We start from the raw sequence: 19,944 nt of genomic DNA, 5'->3' as shown, positions 1-19,944 counted from the left end.
ACTGCCTCCGGGAGACGTGACACACTGAGACATAGCAAACGTTTAAAAAAGTACTAAAATAATAATAATGATAATAATAATGCAGCATAATGGATCATTCCCTTCATTTTATGATATAAATGGCAATATATCACTTTGTTTTGTTTTCATACTTGTTGATTTCTGTGTGTGGTTTTCGCTCCAATGGGTTGGAGTGTGTCTGTACATTCATATAACTGAAAAAAAATGACCCCAAACGTGGAAAGACACTGGACCCGAAGAACTCCAACACCCAAACTGACACAAAAGATATTGTTTAGGCAATGAGAGCTGTCGTCGGCAGCCAACTGTAACTTGACAAGTAACTTGTAATCTAACTTAGTTACTTTTAAATTCAAGTCATCAGTAAAGTAGCAATGTTACTTTTTGAGGGAGTAATAAGTAATAAGTCGTCCGATTTTCTTTTCAAAGTAGCCGTTGCAACACTGTTCGTAACACATGTATATATTGGGGGGGAACTGTGAGCAGAGACTAAAACTGACACAAAGGCACTGAAGAAGAATATTTAAAATATATACATATATTTAAATAAAGATGTAATAAAACATAAAAATACTGAATTTAAATGTTTTTCCATCACATTAAAAAGATGAAACAGAGCAAATGTGACTAGGAAATGTCACAAAAAAATATCTGTAAAATGATTTAAAACGCAAGACTGTGAAAGTGACCTGGAAAAGTCCCTCCATTTTTCAGAATCACATGCTAGTATCTCGGTAATTCCATCTTACCTGTGTGGTTAAGTGGACAAATAAAAGCAGCCTGTAAAGACATCAATCAAGCCACGCTCTTCTTGCTGAGACACAATAAGCTTATCACGAGCTTGAAAAAAAAAAAAAACCCACCCACACATCTCAGTCCGCTGCCTTCCCCGCTACCTCCGACGCCGTCCATTAAACGCGCAGCTTCAGCAGCATGTAATTTATTGAACCATCATTAAGTTGAATATAGCTTCCATACCATGTTTGTTTCTTTTTTTCCTGGCCACATCTTTTGTTGAGCAACTCCACGGAAGACTGTTCAGCAAGGGACGATGTGCTGCTGCTAACACCCACCAGCTTCATTTCGGAGATCAGAAGGCAGCAAAAAATCCTAATTAATATGCAGATCTAACCTTAAACTGGTATCAAGGAAATATAGAAACAACAATCCTCGCCCTCAGATACTAACTTCCAGAGCCGGATTCAGCTCCACACCGAGTCCATGCCGGAGGCTGGCGAAGTTTAGCGGCAATAAAAACATTATAAAAGGATGACGCATTATTTGACTGTGGTGATTTTAAATGAACAATTACGCTTTGGTCCCTCAGGCCTTATTTCCCTTTGGGGAGTGATCACACCTCTTTCACACTGCTCCACTTGTGATCTGGATGCAAGAAAAGCCAGGTCTAAAGAGCCTTTGTCAACAGGGCGGGACAAGAGGTCTCAACAGGAGCGAGACTTTATCTCTTTATCCCGAAGTACAAACGTGTGCTTGTTAATGTCGCTCACACCAGTAAACAAAACCACCATTTAAGAGGCTTTTCTTCTCCGAATGTGTGACTCCACTTATTCATGATGACGAGTCGGCGGCTTTTTTTTATCCAGTGTGTATTGTACTGTAGCAGAGGCAGTTGTACTTCAGTGGTAGGTTAGAGGAGAAGGGAGAATTGGCGACTGAAAATCTAACTTACCTCAAAAACCATAAGAATCCTGACGGTGACGACCGAACCATCACGTATCGGTTCGTCTTGACGCGAAGGAGGAAGAGTTGCTCCGAAGTGAAGACTCATCGGTGACCTTATTCTGCTCATTACCCTAGAATAGAAACCATAAACTGAAATAGAAATCATGAGTTTTATACCACAGAATTTTAAAAACTACGTGGTCAGCAAACGCATCATCAGCCCCTTTTTTAGGTCAAGACAGTGAAGGACAGCTTGTTCAATTCACAACATCCTTCCAAGCGAAAACCTTTTTGTTTCGTTGGAATTTCCACTGGACGTAAGAGCTCAAAAGTAACACTGAAACTTTGAATGCTGTTTTTTTAAGAGTGTTCAATAATGATTATGACTCGGCTCCAAAAACTCCACTTGACGCCTTTTGAGTGCGAAAGCACATGAAAGAATAACACAATATGGCTCCTGAAAACTAAATAAAGGCTGAAAACTTGAAATTATCTTTGACATATTTAGAGTAAAATAAAATCTATCCATCCATACAACCTAGAAAATCCTTTCTTTTCAGTTGCTCAGTTTTTTCTGTGAAATAATGACAACAAACTGCTTCTCTTCTGATCTTTTTCCAACAACAGAAGTGGCAAGTGCCAGTTTTCAACGGGCAATTAAAGTTATCATACACGGAGCGTCACTAGACAGCAACATTCAAATGCATTTGCCGTTCCTGTGCCATGCTGTCGCAGGTCATTTGCATTATTTACATGCCTTAATTGATTCCATTAGCATATGGAAGGGGCAGCCGCAGCGTCATTGTGCCTCTGTAGCGCAGAGGAGACTTCAAAAGACACGGCTTTATCCTTCATTCTATACCTGCGTGAGGAAAGAGCAACAACAAATCCAGCAGGAGATGAATGAAAGCATGTGAGGCAGAAAAAAAAAATAAAAGTGTGCGTTGACCCTTGTGCAGTTTTTCACAGCCATGACAATTAGTCAATGCAGTCCGCACGTGCTTCGCTCCTTAGACGTCAGATGAAGTGCTGTGACCTGTGAAGAGGCATCAGACAATGCAGCCGGAGGTGTGGCTCACTGCCTTCAGGATGTCTGAGAAATAGGTCACATATGTGGGAGGATTGATCCGCGTGTCTGACATACACAAGACAAAAGGATTCATACTTTCTAGACAGGGATGCGGCGTTCAGGAGGCAGGAAGCATCGCTGCCTGCTTCAAATTAGATTTCGCTTGTGGGGCAGGGGGGAGGTGGTGAGAGTCGATGTGCTGTGCAAACAAAGTGGACATTCATCAGCATTGCCAATCATACCGGACATGATTCGGTTACACAGCCCGTGGCCACGGCGGCACAGCTAGCGTTACGCCGCTCGCCAAGGCAAACACAAGCGCGCCACACTTGCAGGCTCAAAGGTCAGGAGGTGTTAAACTGGTTGCTTACATGAATTCCCAAAGAGGGCGCATTGACATCTGAGTTGAACATTCGGGGGAATTATCATTGGAGTGACAAGACCACATGAATGCCACGCCGAAGTGGAGCTCTTTGGCGGTTTATTTTAACTTCGCCGTCCGCCCGGAGAGCGCGTGCTTTTACTTGGCACTTGACCAAAAGCTGTGCGATATATAAAGCAGTTGGTCTGGCCTCTGGGATTCAGCCAGACCGACATCAAGACAGACTAAAATATTCATTAAAATATCGGCTATTTGATCCCCATACATGAAGTAATATGTAGTTATATATATATTTTAAAACTAATTCTTTTTGGCTAGGGAAAAGGATTGTTGCCACTTTTGGCCCACAAGCAGAAACACTGATACAGAGTAAACTTGTCAATGATAAATGCAAATACTTGTACTTATTTGCCGTCATTTAGTCATTAGAAAGTAGTCAGTCAAGTTTCCACTTCATCAGCCTCAACAGTCTCCAGTGACGCCCCAGGCTTCCACATCACTGCGAGAGGTGGAACCTTGGAATGGCCTTTATTACTGGGTGGAAGCTGGAGTCATAAGAACTGGAGGCAGAATAGTGAGCGATGCTGAAACCTTGTGTAAACCAGACTCAGGTCCTGATGTGGAAATGACAGGTCTGGCACCCAGTTATATATAGAGTGGTATCATTTATTAAGAGTAAAAGAGTCTCCCAACTGGTCCCATAATGCACTCCAACAGTTGAAACTCTTCCACCTATTAAAAAGTCAAGTGCTTATATCGAATGAGTTCCCCCAGTTTAACCAAGATGACGTTGTTTTTTATGGTCCAATTTTCTAAACACTGATGAAGTGGGATTTGTCAACTGTAGTTGGATACTTGTCTTTTAAAAGCCATTGTTCTTTTTTTTTTTTAGCTGGCTAGATCATTTCCATGAGTTCAACACTGGAGTGTCTCAAACCATTCTCCTGTGAGAGTTATTTATCTTAAATCTCCACTTTTTCAGCCACATTTGGACCTAATCTGCCGGCTTAGTTGAATTTAACAGCAATCAAACATCTCAATGGAACAGAAGCTGTGTTTTGAAGAGGTGACTTAACAGGATTTCTTAATGCTGACTACTTGTGGCGTCTGCCTTCAGGGATTTTCGAGGAGCCAAACCCAAACCAAATAGTCTGCTCTCCTTTTCTCCTTCAGTTGTCTCAAGAGTAAACAGGATGCACGTAGCGTAAGGGGGGGGAGGGACGCCAGGAGCTCAGATGTGAAGAAAGAAGGCAAACAAGGAAGAAACAGACAGACTGCAGGACAATAAACGGCCAGTTATTGTGACTTAAAGCTTTTATATTTTGACTATTTACAGGAAGGAAGAATTAATCCAGGGCCAGCCAACATTATGTGACTCAACATCTGATGCTTTAAAAATAGTACACCAAAGAGGAAGAGAAACTCCATCTGTTTTGCACAAGTCGAAGCCTCTTCCCACTTTATGTATTCAGCTTGGACTTCATTTTGGGCATCTATTAAGAGGACATAAACAATATATAACCAGTGAGGTAGCTAGCACAAATGAACATCGCAAAACAGTCAAACATCAAACAAATAAAAGAGAGGTTTTTCTGTTGACACAATACATAGAAGTGGACAGGATTATACTGTTTTTAGATGAAAAATCCTGAACACCACCACTGCTTGAGGAACTAAAATTTGCTCAAAAGCCAGTATTTTTACTGTCATCAGTGCAATAAATGTAAAAAAAAAAAAATTTCTTTACTTACTACTTTTTTCTATCCGAATCGTAGCTACGTTCCATTCCACAAGCGATGAATACAAATGACCTTACGGAGGGAAATTCGTGGGGTAATGGCTTCATGCAACAGATTTCGCACAATATATTTACCGTAAATTCTGGACTATAGAGCGCACCGAAAAATTAGCTGCACCCACAAATTTCATGAAGGAAAATAGAGCTTGTTCATACATGAGCCACAGTCTGCACTGTAGAAAGGTCGGTGACGCTTCAAATACATTAGGATCACTTCTAAACTAGTTTTGAAAACATGGTCCAGCATTGAGACTGACTCTTGAAACAAACTCAGCAATGTTCTGAACTTCTTTTATTTACATTAAAGTGCTCAAAATGTGCTGTTTTCCGACACCACAGCCAGTCTCAGCTGCTGCTTCTCATCTCCAGTCCTTCAGGAGATTGGCTGTGTTGGTGGAGCTGCGGACACGCGGGTGAAACCAGCGCATTTAGAGCGCTTTAAGGTAAATAAAGCGCCTGTGATGTCATCGGTTTGATGTGACTAGGCTCAATGTTTTGGCAGCATGACGCTCTTTAGCCTGTAAAAATCTATATCTCAGCTGTGTCGTTGTATAAGCCGCAGGGTTCAGGGACCACAAGAAAAAAGTGCCATATAGTCTGGAAATTACGGTACCCTGTAGTCCAGTGCAACTAATATGTTTTTGTCTTCTCTTTGATGCATTTCTTGACCGGAACGACTTATACTCCGGAATGATTAATAGTCACGGCAGCTAGATGTTGGGTTTAGGCGTCTCACGTAAGCATGGCTCTCAGGATATTAATATTGGAGGACTTTTTGCCGCGACTTGATGAAATACTTACGTCAGACATGATGGTTGGTTTCCACCCTATAATACTACACAGTTTGATACTGGATGATTTGAGTGAGTGGCAAACCCCGTCTGAAGAAACCAGCTTTAAACATCTCACAATAGCTAGAACAGAAAAAATACATTAAAAAACAGAGCAGCAGTTGATCTTTTACACTTTACTTTTAAGTTGAGAATTTCACTATTCCTTACGACACTTGTACTGCTGATTCCATCATCCAGTCACTCCACAACTTCAGGAAAACTGACAGTTGAATACGACACTTTAAAAGAGGAGCTGAGCAATTCTTAAAAGCAAAAGGAAGTAAAGAATGGTCTCCTTGCAGTGTTGGTCATGTGTTACGTCATGCGGCTTGTTGGCTAAGACTCGATCCATCAACAACACATGGCGCCCAAGGAACCCGCCTGCCAGCTTCTCATCACTTGGCTCACAGTCGCCATGTAAATTTCATGACCGCAGCATGTCACCGCTGCCAATTCCTTGCTTTGAGCGCGGCTCACTGGGGCGCCCACAAAAGCCGAGAACATTCATGTTTTATAATGCTGTTTTTGTCTCAGATTGACGGTCTACGCCGAAGATAAAGGGGAGATGGTTAATCCTGCGGGTCTCGTCAGGTAGACGGATATATTCCTCCTGCTGCTATTGTGGGGAGATGGAGGGAGGAAGGGTGCAGACTGACAAGCAGACAGACAACCGTGGCTGCTAATATAGCAGAGAGGGAGGTGCTGATGGCCTGTTGCCAAGGTGACACAGGCCAGCCGGTTCTGTCTCATTTGCAGATGCAAACGAGACCTCGCAGCTCCCGACGCTTGCTAAGCTTCCACTGGAGAAGCAAAACTCCAGCCCCCCCCCCACCCTCTTCCTCTCCAGAGAACAGCTCCTGCATACACCTGGGCTGTAGGGGAGAGGATGCGCAACTGTTTATTTGCTTTTCACGTTTCCCTGTGATCCGTGTCCTTTGTGCCCAGTCTGCCTCCTCTGGGAAGAAGGATTGCTTATGGGTTCTAAGTGTTCAACAACCCCCACATTGACATCTTCCCTCCTTGTCTCCGCTTCTCTCCCATTGATTCCCTGTCTTGAATTGGCTTTTTTCCGGAGAGGGGGGCCGATAGCACTGTTGAATAACAGCCCTCAGCCGACGCAGCACTCCACCCCAGCGACAACAAAAAGGCAGACTCCTTTGTTTGGCTGGAGGTAAACAGCTGGGAACAGATGATGCTGCCCAAGCTGATTTACGTGGCCGCAGCTACCGTGGTGACGGGGTTTTGTTGTGGTGGAGACCAACTGACGTGGGGAGAGGGAGGAAGACAGACAGTGTGAAGTCAAGTGAGACACAAAGATGAAGAACACAAATATTTTGCTTGATTACCAAGCGACCCATGAGACCGATTTCATTTGAGCAGAAGTGCATTAAATGTCTCTCTTAAGGAGGCACACTTTTTCTTCCACCTTGTCAGTCATTTTTCAGTCACCAGAGTCTCCAAAAAAGGCAGCCTTTTTAAGTGAATGAAGGGAGCTTGAAAATCCCCAAGCCAGAGTCGGGATGGCTTTTCTCAGTCTGTGACTTGAAAATCTTTGTCATGTCTCAGAGTCAGACCATAAGTCAGTGTTGGAGAGCTTTGGTGCCGAACAAGCGGTTTCCTAACAAGCTGAGATCATAAATGTCAACAATTAATCCATAAATGCCCATGAGAAGTGACAGCGAAGGAAGACCGTTTGCTGTCTCTGGTGTGGGAGTGCACTTTTCGCTTCGCCGCGCATCGCAAAGACAAGTATGAGAAATGTAGCCTTCAAGAAATCCCATGCTCATCCAAAATTCCAGGCTCATGTTGCGTTTCAAAATCTACTAGAACTTTGCCAGTCATCGACCGCTGCGTGAACATTAAGTCTGCTGACAACTAGGGCAGAAAACTAAATTTTCCACCTTAGTGCAGAGTCTGACCTTAGATGGATTGACCATCTCAGGTAAGAACAGATTTTATGAGTCAAGCTCATTGCAACCCTCTGAGCACATTTCTGATGTCATGATAAATTCATGGCAGATCGTGGTGTTACTGGCTCAGTTGAAGAACGTATTGCTGAAACAACAGCAGGACAATAAAAACCCTAACTAAACCCTGGCTTTTTTTTTTGTAGTTTCTCCCCTTGGAAATACACTCTACATGTTCAGTAGCGAGTGCATGAGCTCCAGTGACACACAGCTTCGAACATATCGCAAAATTCTTAAAACCAAACCATTTTCACATCACACCAGTTAATAAAAAATTATATGTTGTGATGGTTAAATTCCGTTTTTTTTTTAAAGTGCTTGTATTATTATTTATGTTTGTTTAGTTTTGGATTTTCAGTCTGTAACAACTGTAGAAAAACCATCCCGATTTAAAAATGAGAGCAAGACCCAACTGACAAGTAATTACAAAACAGAATATAAGCTCTCTGACATTTGCTGGCGACGGAATACACAAACAACAGCAATCGAACTGCCATGAACACACTCTTATGAGAAACGCCACATATGCCGCGCCGACCAAATCCTGAATGGTTAAATGGTCATGAATAATTAGGGCATTCTCTTACTGAGCAGATGTCTCTTTCTGCTGAATGCTGCTTCCTTGCAAGAGTGAGCGGCCAGATAAGCCTGGTGGAGAAGAAGAGTGCGGGGGGGGGCTCAATTGATAGGAATATGAAAAGAGAAATGACGCTGCCAGTGGGACAATGTAGCATGCGTGCGCACTCACAATTACCTTCATAATGCCAAGACTTGCAATGTGAATGGATCAATGCCTCCAGCCTCTTGACCTTCCACCAAAACACAGCAGCTCCGCGCAGCAGCATTATTTACAGGCAATATCACTTTAACCCCTTGAAATCTGAAGAGACTCATGTGGCACTCTGCTACATCATCATTGTGTCACTGGAGCCATAAATTTCTTACTTTGCCGCTCAATTATTGATAAGGCACTCGTGGACTCGGCGGCTCAGACAGGAGACCTCCTCCTGTAATAATATCTGAAAGGCTGCAGCTCGTCCTGCATGAATAGCTCTATTTATCTTCGACTGGTTTGCTTTATCTGTTTGCTCCGCTCCTTCTCCTTAGATGTGTGTCGGCCGAGGAAAGGTCGACCATTGGCCTAATGTCACTCTGGTATTGGATTTGCTTGTTTATGTGTCTCTAAATCAATCAATATGAGCCGGCTCAGCGCCATAAAGAGACAACCTGCAATTTTGACCCGCTAGCTTAACGCCTGGTTTCTGAAGACCTTAACACGTCACATGGTTTAAACATACGCAACATTTAAAGGCCAGGAGACGGTTGTTTGTGGGGGGAAGAGACAGTGAAGCCTATTCCAAGGCAAGTAGTTGGAAGTGGTAGAGATGAAGATACTTTGGAGGACAGGTGGAGACGTTTTCAAGACAAAGTTAGGAAGACCATATGGTTTGGACACGTGGAGTGGAGAGAAGTGTTGGACAAAGAATGTTAGAAATGGAGGTAGCACGTAAATGGAGAGGAGGAGGACACCCAATGAAGCTAATGGTAGTGATAAAGTACAACTTAACTGTGGCTACCTCTTATGGGAAAGTCAAAGAAGACCAGCGGTTTTACCCAAAGAATCACAATAAAGACAGCAAAGAAGCTGGCAGGTGTTGGAACATTACCAACCAAAGAAACAGGAAATTACCTGAAAAAAAGGAACCATAACACAAACTCCAAAAAATGATGACCATAACTGAACTGTAAATTGGCGTACTTCAATATGGACAATGAGAAAATGAAAGGGCATGTAGCTACGCAGGATTATCATGTTAAAGGACACAAAACACAACATATTTATGTTTTATCACTGACTGATAAACAAACATTAACTGGGGACGGGACGAAAGTATTTAACGTGAAGTTCAACAGCTGAAGTGAGGCATGCTTTAAGGAGAAATCACACTGAAACAGGCGCAGTCAGGTTATAATAGTTTCATTGTCAGGCGAAGCAGTTAATTACTTTGTGGTGCTGCTTCCACGCTGCACGATAATGCCACGCAATTAAACTAAAGTGCTGCTAGATTCAAATGCATCAGCTTTTTTGGGGGAAGAAGTTCCATCACCTTCAAGAGATGCATGGTCTTCTCTGTGTGAAGGTGGGGTTGAGACATTCTCTTAGCCAGCGCAGTAGTGAATTGATGAACCAGAGCAGTGGTTGTCAATAGTTTTGTTGGAGTCCAGAGACGTCCACGATGGAGACAAGACCAAGACTTTAAAGGGGGGAAAAGACCCAGCTGAATACATGAGTCTATTAGCCATTTTAAATCCCACGGAGCACCACAAAAATAAAAAGAAAAACATTCTAAATGAGTTCATCCCAACCAAACCTGAAAGCTTTGTCAAAATATGTTCGTATGTTTCAGTGATTCTGTTTACAAATGGAACAGCGGGAGACCCCTGATACATAACCTCTATGATTGGCAGGAGATATTATTGATTACATTAATATTACAATCGATTACAAGAGCAAGACCTTGAAAATGTGGTCTAGAGACCAAGATCGGTCTCAAGAGCTACAGCACACAATGCAACAGTACAGTATATATATATATATATATATATATATATAATACTTGATAAACACTGTTACCCAGACAAAACATAAACATGATATTTCCGTTCACAGTTTCCAATTTTGGGTCAGATGTCTCCATTTTGATCTTATCTCACATGCAACGCAGTTTAAATGGAACAACCAAGTGCAGTTGCACAGATGTTTTTCTCTGGTTACATGGCAGATTTAACAAATAGATTCACATCTTCTGCCAGGGCAGTGTGGAGATCCAACCCTCAATAGAAACTCGACAGACATTTGCAGATACATTAGAAAATGGCTCTCAAGCATTGTGAAATTTTAACTTGCCTATGACAAGAACAAAGCCCCCAGTTGTTCATACTATATGCACTTTAAAGTTTAGGATGATACTTTTATTTAAGCCAATATAAGTGCGTGGAAACAAAAGACGTTTCAAGTTCAACTGACAAACACTTCCCTATTTGAATTGCTAATCATCCTGGCGCTCGAGCTGGCTACCTTCTCGTTCCCTTACGAGAGCTGTAAGTTGCCATGGCGACGTAGATATTTGATAGGAGGGGTGATCATTGACAGGCTTGGGACCACACGATGAGTTACAGGGGCACTTATCTGGACGAAGCGCTTGTCTAGTCAGTGTCTGAGCACGCGGCTGAAGTCACACCTGCGACACTAGAAAGTAGGTTAAGTCCAAAAGAATGAGTCTTGCGTAGGAACTATTAAGCCACGTCGGCGTGGATGCAAGAGTCAACACGTTGATCCATGACTCACTTACGACAGGAGGCCAATAATGTGTTTGTTTTTTCCATTTTTAAAAAAAATTAATATCTCAGTCCCTGCTGTTCGCTGTAAAACATCACAGCTGACAAGTGTCGCCTATCCTCAAGCTATTTTTTATGTCACTCACCGCAGCATATCTGATGGTATTCTAGCCTACACACTGATTCACTAACTTCTAAACCTTTTTTTGTTGATTCTATTGAGGCGATTTTACATAACCCAACTATTGTCACTCATGTCCCTCCATCATTGGGGTGTAGGAGTCCAGGATTTGTCTTCTGCACCCTGTGCCTTGAAGTTTGAACAAATAAGTCCCTGACTCACCAGTGTCTGTCATTCTGTGATAGGTAATCTGTATAACCAGCCCCAAACACACGTGATACATGATTCTGTTTCAGTCCAAGCATGAAAGAAATGAAGACTATTTCACCAGGGAATTAGGAAATGGACCGATGAAGGGATGTGTTGTCAGTAGTGTGTGGTGGTTAGTTGCAGCATACAGGAAGTCGACTACTAAAATAACAAGAAGCAACCTCCGAAAATAAATCACAACTTAAAAAAAATACATTTTGGGGAAATTATTGCGCAAACATGGACAATAGGGAGATAGCAACATTGCCTAGGTTGTTTTTCAATATGTTGAGACCCCTCTCATGGATTCACGGTTCCCTTTGTAGTCGTAGACTCTATTTTACATTTTAATTAGAACCTCCCAACTGAACTGAGCTCCAGCTCTAAAATCTGTGCTGAATGTGTCTTCTCTTCCAGAAGTCACGGGCCAGTGAGTTTATCGCAGATAAATGCAATGAAAATCTCTAAAGGTCAAGTCTTGCCAGACTGATGGTGTATTCAGCAACACACACCAGTGATTTGAAGTGACGCTTGTAAATAATCCCTGTCAGCTTCCTGGAACCTGCCTTTGATAGTTAGCGATTGTGTTATGTCGCAGAAGAAATCACACGTTTATATATCCGACCTGGACCGTGAAAAGGTCGACGGAGGAAAACAAGGAAACGTCAATACATGGATTTCTTTCTTCGGCAAAAGAACAAAATATCGCACTTGGGGACATGAACTCTGGGATTTGAATCAGGGGAAACAATAATTGGTTCTTATTAGCTGGATTGAATTACGCAGATGTAGGTTTAACAAAAATCAATGGTCAGCAAACATCACTGCGCTGGAATAGTATTGATTTCCACAGATTCCCATTCAGCCTGAAGGGATTCCGAAAAAAAAGCCTTTAAGGCTTGCGGTAGAACTTTCATTCAGACGGCGAACAAAGAAACAAGACAGAAGGAGATTCCTCCACTCTGCTGTGAAGACTTGTCATTCAACCTGCAATTCAGCTCAAGAAAAACAAGCTTGGGAGAAGAAAACTGGATGCTAGTTGGGTTACAAAAATGAGGAGCCACTTCAGAAACTGCTGCCCTTTTGAGCCTCCACAGAAGATGTGACGCTAGTCCATATGTTGGATGGAAAGGTAATAGAGCAAACTGAATAGTAGTTGGGCAATGCTGACCTCTCGGTGGTCACAATGTTACGTGTTCTTGCCATACATACGTAGGCCATTACTACACAGGTAATACACACAATCTGGGGCCTCTGCTGCATCATAATGGTGAGAGGATGGACAGTGAGAGGATCAGCTCTTTACAGACGTCACAGAATGGTTTGCCCTTTCCAGACTGAAAATGAGCTCCTTTCCCATCAACAGATAGGTGCAACATGAAGAGTGGATCAGTCGGCACTCTGAAGAAAGAGCTGAGCCAAAAGGCAAAGCTCAAATGTATAGATTTGTTCTCTGTCCCTCACCAATGCTCTCAGTAGTGCTTGAGAGATACGGGATCAAATCAGCCAATGCCTGATCGGATCAACGCTCACCAGAGAAATCTGTTCACTCATCTTCCTGGTTCCATGTTCTGTGCATGTCCAACTCAAAGGAGCACCCCCAGGACATGCTGGAGAGGATATGCCTTCCCCTGTCCTGGGAAATCCGGGGTATTCTCCAATTCTTCATGGTCAAAAGTGGATTTTGTCGGAAGCTTTCAGAGAGGAGTCGTGCATAACCTGTACCACCACTACCATTACTGGAATGTCAAAGAGGATTCAGCAAAGACTACAGACAGCAACATCCACAGCAGATAAAAGGCCTGTTAGAATACAGCATCAGATCTGTTCGCTCGAGGTGATTACGGCTGTAACTCGTGGCATTGAAGGAGAACCTCCTGACAGAGCCAGTAATCCGTGCTTATGTCAATACATTAACAAGAAATGAAGATGAAGAAAGACCTCATTCCCCAGCTGCGTCTCGATCATTCACAAAAGCTCGATGTCTGAATGAGACAATGTTTCCTGGAGGCAGACAGTTATGACTATTTCTGGGATTTCTTTGTCGTCATGTGAATTGGTGATGAGTCAGACATCACCAGTCAAACTGTGTGCGTTCATGCTCTGACGTTTGCTTGCAGGGGGAGTTGTGGTTTGTCAGCCGCGGAAGGAAGATAGAAGTCCGTCAAGACCGATCAAGAAGGCAGTGAGGAACGTGTGTGTGTGTGTGTGTGTGTGTGTGTGTCCTAATCACCACTTGTCCTGGAAATACCCACAGGAGGTGACACTTCATTCTATTTCACTGATAATGCCACCTTGGTCCTTTTTGGGTGGAAGAACCCGAGAGAAAAGAAGATTTTTGAGTCAGTGTCTTTCAAGAAAACACACAGAATTCTGTCACACTAATACCAAGAACTAGATATGCATATTTTTGTTTGTGAAAGTTGCTGTCAGGCTGTATTGCCACGCTTGAAACTAGTCAGAGACAATGGCTTAATCGACATTGACATTGAGGGCTGCTCTTTGTGCGTTACCCTCGAGACATCCTAAATGCTACAGTGCGCAGGGTGGGAAGATTTAATACAGTGGATAAAATGTCTCAAAAAATTTAGAAGGGTCAATTTCATCTTGAATTTGAGTCTCTCCCTGGTGCAAACCACGAGGTGCGAAAACTCTGATTTAAATAGCCATAGTTTTATCTGTAAATCATGGTATTTTGTGTGCTGTTCTCTGAATGAATCTTTCTGTTCCGTAAGGACACAGACATACTTTTCCATCAAGTGGAAAATTATTATTTAGCATCACCCACTCCAAACCAAACCACAGAGGAAACCCTTTTCTACCAAGTTATTGCCTCCTGTCATTGACAGACATGACCTGCAACACCACCCAATTTGCACACTTTCAAATTGTAATGTTGCACTAAGTCGTAGAACGTGTATAGCTTGACAATAGCCATCATTGAATGGCAGCTGAGTTCTTGCCTTAATCTGAAAAACCTTTGTCCAACTATGATACTGTATTTTGTCATTGTTGTACGAATTAGAATCAGAATCAGAATTGAATTTATTGCCATGGTCAGTGTGGAGCCCACCAACTAGGAAAGTGTTTTGCAATAAAGTGCTGACAGAATAAAATAAAATAAAATAAAATAAAATAAAATAAAGAAGTAACCTATAGCTACAGATAATCCAGTTATCATCATGCTGCATGAAAGTGTTTGGACGGGCAGATGCGCGCTTATGCAAACCTCAACAAACGATACAAAGAATTTATTCTCAAACTATCGCAATGATAAATATTCCACATATACACCAACAATAAGGTTTATCCACTTCAATGGAAATAACCAGAAAACAATTTGTTTCAGCCGCTACTGTACAGAACTGAACCATTAATCTATATGACGTTTTTTTTTTCTTCAAACTAGAAACCTGACTCAGCTGTAGTTTTTATTTCGACCGTCTTCACTTACTTCTACTTCTACAGCTTTTACAGGGGACGATGCGCCACATCATAACACAGTCATTTGATTCACTATGTCGGCAGCTGCTGGACAAAGGTCTCAGTCTGACTCGTCTCTGCATGTAAACGTGGTCATGAATATGACGTGAGGTAAAGGATTCACTCCACCCTTAAATGTTTAAGATACATGGATGAGTGCTGATGAATATTTTATGATTTAAATCTTTCTAGAAAGCCAACCCACAGCTCTGTATCAGCTTCTTGCTTGCGATTCGCCTCAAATGACGAGATCCGACATTGGATGAAATAGTCTTCAGCCTGTTGGTTTCACGACAAGATCAGCCATGTCTCCAGGTCGGCCGTGCCCTGCAGTCTTATAGCAGCAGATTTCTTTTCCCATACAAATTCCGCACATATGTGCTTGCATGTGACATGAAAAGAGACGTGACTGACTTTAAAACAACCAAGTGCTTGTGATGCACCCGTTGGCCTTTTCAGTTTTCTAGAATGAGTTAATCCCGCTTTCAGACTTCTCCGTCTCTCTCTAACACCCTTCTCAGATTTGGTTGCTTGGCTGTACGCCACTAGATTCCAAAATGTGACTAGAATACACGAAATTCTAATCCACATTATTGCTGAAATAGTGAGAGGAACAAAGATCAGTGAAATATATGAAGGGTGTGCAGCAGTTAAACAAATGAATTATGAATTCAATCAGCCAGCACTTGCGTATGATCTTGAATAACAGACAGATTGTTACCAGATTTGAACCCGCATGACACAGAGAGCATACCAACGCTGTAATGAAGCATGCTATTTCACATTGTTTTATCTGAGAGTCAGTGATGATTTAGCAACCACTCCGTTGTCAAACATCATGCCATGCCCTTGGAAAACAGTGCAGTGGCTCATGGGATTTGTTGATTTTAAACTGAGAGCTGCTGCTTACGCAATGCCCCACAAATATCCTTCACAAGCTTCTCAGAAAAGAATGACGAAGATAAACATATCAACAAATAATTCACAATTTGCTTGCGCTAGTCTTTCAGGATCCAATCCTTGCTCGATGATGACGTCAAATGGCGCGGTCGCTGAGAGAGCTGGGAATCAATTTCATATTCAGCTGATGTTTTCATGTAGAACAGCTCACTATTGTGAGGAGGGGGGGGCAACCACCACACTAGCTAGCTTGTGTAGAGAGGCACCGTTGCACATGAGACGTAGAGGTGTACCATGTGACAGTCATGGAAGTCTACAGCTGCTTCTGTATGCAGATGCACATTTACCAACCTGATCTTTCTCTGTCAATAAGTACCTGATCGTCTGGGGCCAACTGTCGATTATCATGTCACCCTATTGGCTTGGCTGGTCCGGTCCACTCGGGTCGAGCACTGATGATGATGTCAAACTACTACTATATAAATATGTTTACACATATATATTAATCAACTTGCAAAACATTCAAAATGTCACGTCCTCAGAGGGGCATCTTGGTCCGCACTACATGCATGCAAAAATACAACTCAAAATCGGAGAATTTTGCACATGGTCTGTTGGGCTTTTGGACTGGAGGATGATTTATCGACAATCCAGGTCAGTAGCAATGGACCCGAATGTCTTCCTGATGTCTGTGATGACAGCAAAATAGCAGCGTAAACAACTATTTTACTGTCATCACCGACATGATGAACAGTAATGTCAGCAATATTGTAATGAACATAAGTAAGCAGGCTGGAAATATTGTATGTCACGCAGTATATATGTTATAAAAACTAACAGGTACATAAGAAAACTACACCGGTTTCAAAAAACGGAGACATTTCAGGGGTCCACACAAATCCATTGAAAATGACTAAATAGTATGAAGTACATATGCCAGACCTATGGGCACAGTGCTGGCACTTGTGGGCATTGGTACTATTACATGAAATGCTTCTCTCTGTATAGCCTCAGTGTATAAGCATTAACGTCTATATGTTAATGCTTTCTGAAATTAACCTGTGATAGCGCTGGTATTAAGTATTGGGTTTGCCAAGGAACCGAATTACACTGGCAACATGGCTTGGAATAGCTTCTGGTGTCTGAATGTTGCGTCAGCATTTCCTCTTAAAAAAGACCTGAGGATGCTTCGAAAACAAAAATTTGGATTCACGTGTTTTTTTTTTTTTTTGAGTTTGCCAAACCAACCCTGTCAAGTGTCTCTCCCCTTCTGCCAACCCTTGATCTGGCCTTCCGAACCATTAACAAATTGCTAACTCAGTGTTATTTCCTCTCACGGTGATTTCCCGTTGACACCCGGACCAAATGATTATGAAAAGGTGTTTTACTGACGCCGTAGCGAGGAGATATACATGATAGTATCGTCTTGATTCAATTTCCTTTTTTTGTTTCCTGCTGGCTGAAATGGCAAACTGACCTTCTTTCACCAATTTGAATCAACTTCACACCTCCTGTTCTGCAGCCGCAAGTGTGAAATCCCTTCATCTACTGCTGAAAATGGTTTGTAGAGCCAGCTGGAATCAAAACTGAAGCTGGAAAGTTATTTAGTGGGAAGTAGCCACTCGCTTATTGGTTGGCTGGTCCAAGCAGCAAACTTCTTAAAATAGTCCTTCAAACACGGCTCTTGGTGTGTGTTTTCTGTCTTCTCTTAAAGTCCACTCGGAAACGTTCACAGGTTAAACTGAATTCGTTCATCATTTTGTATTGTCTGAGATATTTTTTTTTTCATCTTAATGATTCAAAAAACGGCAACTATTTCATGACGAAAGAGCTTTGCCAACTGAGCACAAATGCCAGCAGTTGGCATGAGCAAGATGTAGACTATCATGTGCCTCTCAGGCCCCTCGCCAGGATTCATTTTTAATTGAGGACCACCAGCAGCCCACGGGGCTTTTGTAGAGAGGAGGCATTGTTCTTTCTGTTAACAGTTTCTCTTCACAGCTTTGTCTTAGTGACTAACTCAACTCATGTCTATTGACCTTTACAACCAATGCTGGTCACAGCATGATAACATTGATTCATACATCCTCAGCTTCACATCTATGCGACTGCAGGAGTCAGCTGTGTTCACTGGACCGGATGTTCCAGGAAACTGAAATGCCTCACATGAACGTGGTCAGAAGACAAACCAAACGTTGGATGCACCACAGACTGGGCATCTCATGGTCACAGGAGACCGCACGCTCAGTCTTTTAAGACTCAAACCGTTTCTTTAGGGCTGTCAATAGACTAACATTTTTAATCTTGTTAAATCACACAGTGGAGTTACCTTACGATTCATCACAGTTTTTATCTGCTCAAAATGTAATTTAAAGGGAGATTTTTTTTTCATCTATGCCAGAGTTTAGTTAGTGATTGCTCTGCTTTAGTGCGCTTAATCGAGATTAAAACTCTCAAACTCATGGGTTTATAAAGCGGTGCCTAATCTGTACATTATATGTGACACAATCCTGGTTCTCAAAGGGATGATTCAGGTTTTCAGTGGAACAGATTTCAGTCCCTTAGTTGAGGTACTACTGGAAGCACTACAAGTCTCACACTGCACTGCAACAGTTGAAGCCCCCATTATCACTCAGCTACGCATGGATTTAGGCTTCTTTTTATGTCCCCTTACTGAACGCCTTCGCTCAGTTCCTGCACTCATTTCTGCAGCGTTGACACGCTCACTACCGGGAGAAGCTCCGTTCTTATTGGAGCTGCAGAGAGGATCCTCCAGGGGGCTAATTGCCACTCGCTGCTCTCACCGAACAATACACGTTAAGCCCTTACTCTTTCTTCCTGTGCTGTTGGGGTGAGTTTCTTCCTCATCTGCTGACCTTGGCCACCTCTTGTATTGGGCCTTGTCATGTCAGGTAACCACACTGAAGAGCTGGCTTCCACCTGATTAACCCTCCTAATTGGCCTGTCATTCCGGGTCACCCTTGGCTAGTTAAACACAATCCTCACCTCAACTGCCGGGGGTTCGAATTGAAACGACTAATTCTGCTCTGTTTTGCATGTCTGTGACGCGGATGCAGTTTGTTTTCAAGCAGGCAACACTTCATACGGACTCTGCTGATTCTTATGTTTAACTACTCTCCGTCTCGTGGTTGAGGGTTCAACTCTTGTTGAATGGACAGCGTCCATGTCAATTCTAAAATGGAGGTTTTTGAATTTATTTAACTTCAGCTTTTTCAATGGGGAATCCTCGACTGACTGGCTGTGGCACCTGAAAATGCCTGCGGTGGAATGTAACCGGATGAGATTCTTTCGATCATTTCACAGCCTAAAAGGACCAGATCTGACAGTTTTGGCTCATGTTTATATACATTAATATGTTGTCCTTTCTCCAGTGAATTCATTGAGAAGCTTTTCATTTAATAATTTTGCTAAATTGTACGTGTCTCACCGTGACCAAGACCTGACTGATCTTCAGCAGGTTCCCATGGTTCACCCAAATGCTGCCATTCCCTTTCTTGAGTAATCGCTGACTGCTCCGAGCCAAACGCCTCGCCAAAGGGCCGACCTCACTCCTCTCACGGATTAAAACCCCAGAGTTTCTGAGGCACAGACAGTGAGCTAACCTTCTGTATGAGTCAGTATCTCAGAAAAGTTTGTAATATTTTAAATGAAACCTCCAAATCTATTCCTCTTGGATTCGAACAAGCTTAAGAATAGTTTTCTGGCTGTAATATTTGGAACATTAAAGTGAGAACACCTAATACAGGAGCAATCAATCCAATATTTTATCGGCCAGAAAAACTCAGGCTGCGACCCACAGAGCCAAAGTAATTCATCTAAACCAATTGCGTAGTTGGATTTTTCCGGATTCGCAACATGCAGAAACGCCTTTTCAACAGCCTGGGGCGATATTTGGTCTCAGTAATACCGGCAGTGTCTTGATGAATCATGTCCTGTGTGACAACTCAACCGGTTTGCGTTTGTTTATCTGGGTGACAGGCAGATATCTGGTGCTGCGGAACAGAAGCACGTTGTGCACGTGTGACAGGTGGAGGACACGTCGGGAGAGTCAACTCATCTGCCGCTCATCTCTCTCATG

At 42.6% G+C, this 19,944-nt stretch overlaps 1 long non-coding RNA gene across 1 annotated transcript in view; it reads right to left on the bottom strand.

Annotated features, from left to right (window-relative positions):
- Positions 1-1,721: 1,721 nt before the first annotated feature.
- Positions 1,722-19,944, bottom strand: part of LOC128768312 (uncharacterized) — a 50,971-nt gene continuing 32,748 nt past the window's right edge. The window contains exon 4 of the long non-coding RNA XR_008416234.1: positions 1,722-1,835. This is a non-coding gene — a long non-coding RNA (uncharacterized LOC128768312). The remainder of the gene's footprint in view (positions 1,836-19,944) is intronic.

This window comes from Synchiropus splendidus, chromosome 12 (genome assembly GCF_027744825.2).
Source record: "Synchiropus splendidus isolate RoL2022-P1 chromosome 12, RoL_Sspl_1.0, whole genome shotgun sequence".
Classification (NCBI taxonomy): Eukaryota; Metazoa; Chordata; class Actinopteri; order Syngnathiformes; family Callionymidae; genus Synchiropus; species Synchiropus splendidus.
The sequence above is the reverse complement of the archived record's forward strand: the minus strand, read 5'-3'. Positions and strand labels throughout refer to the sequence as shown.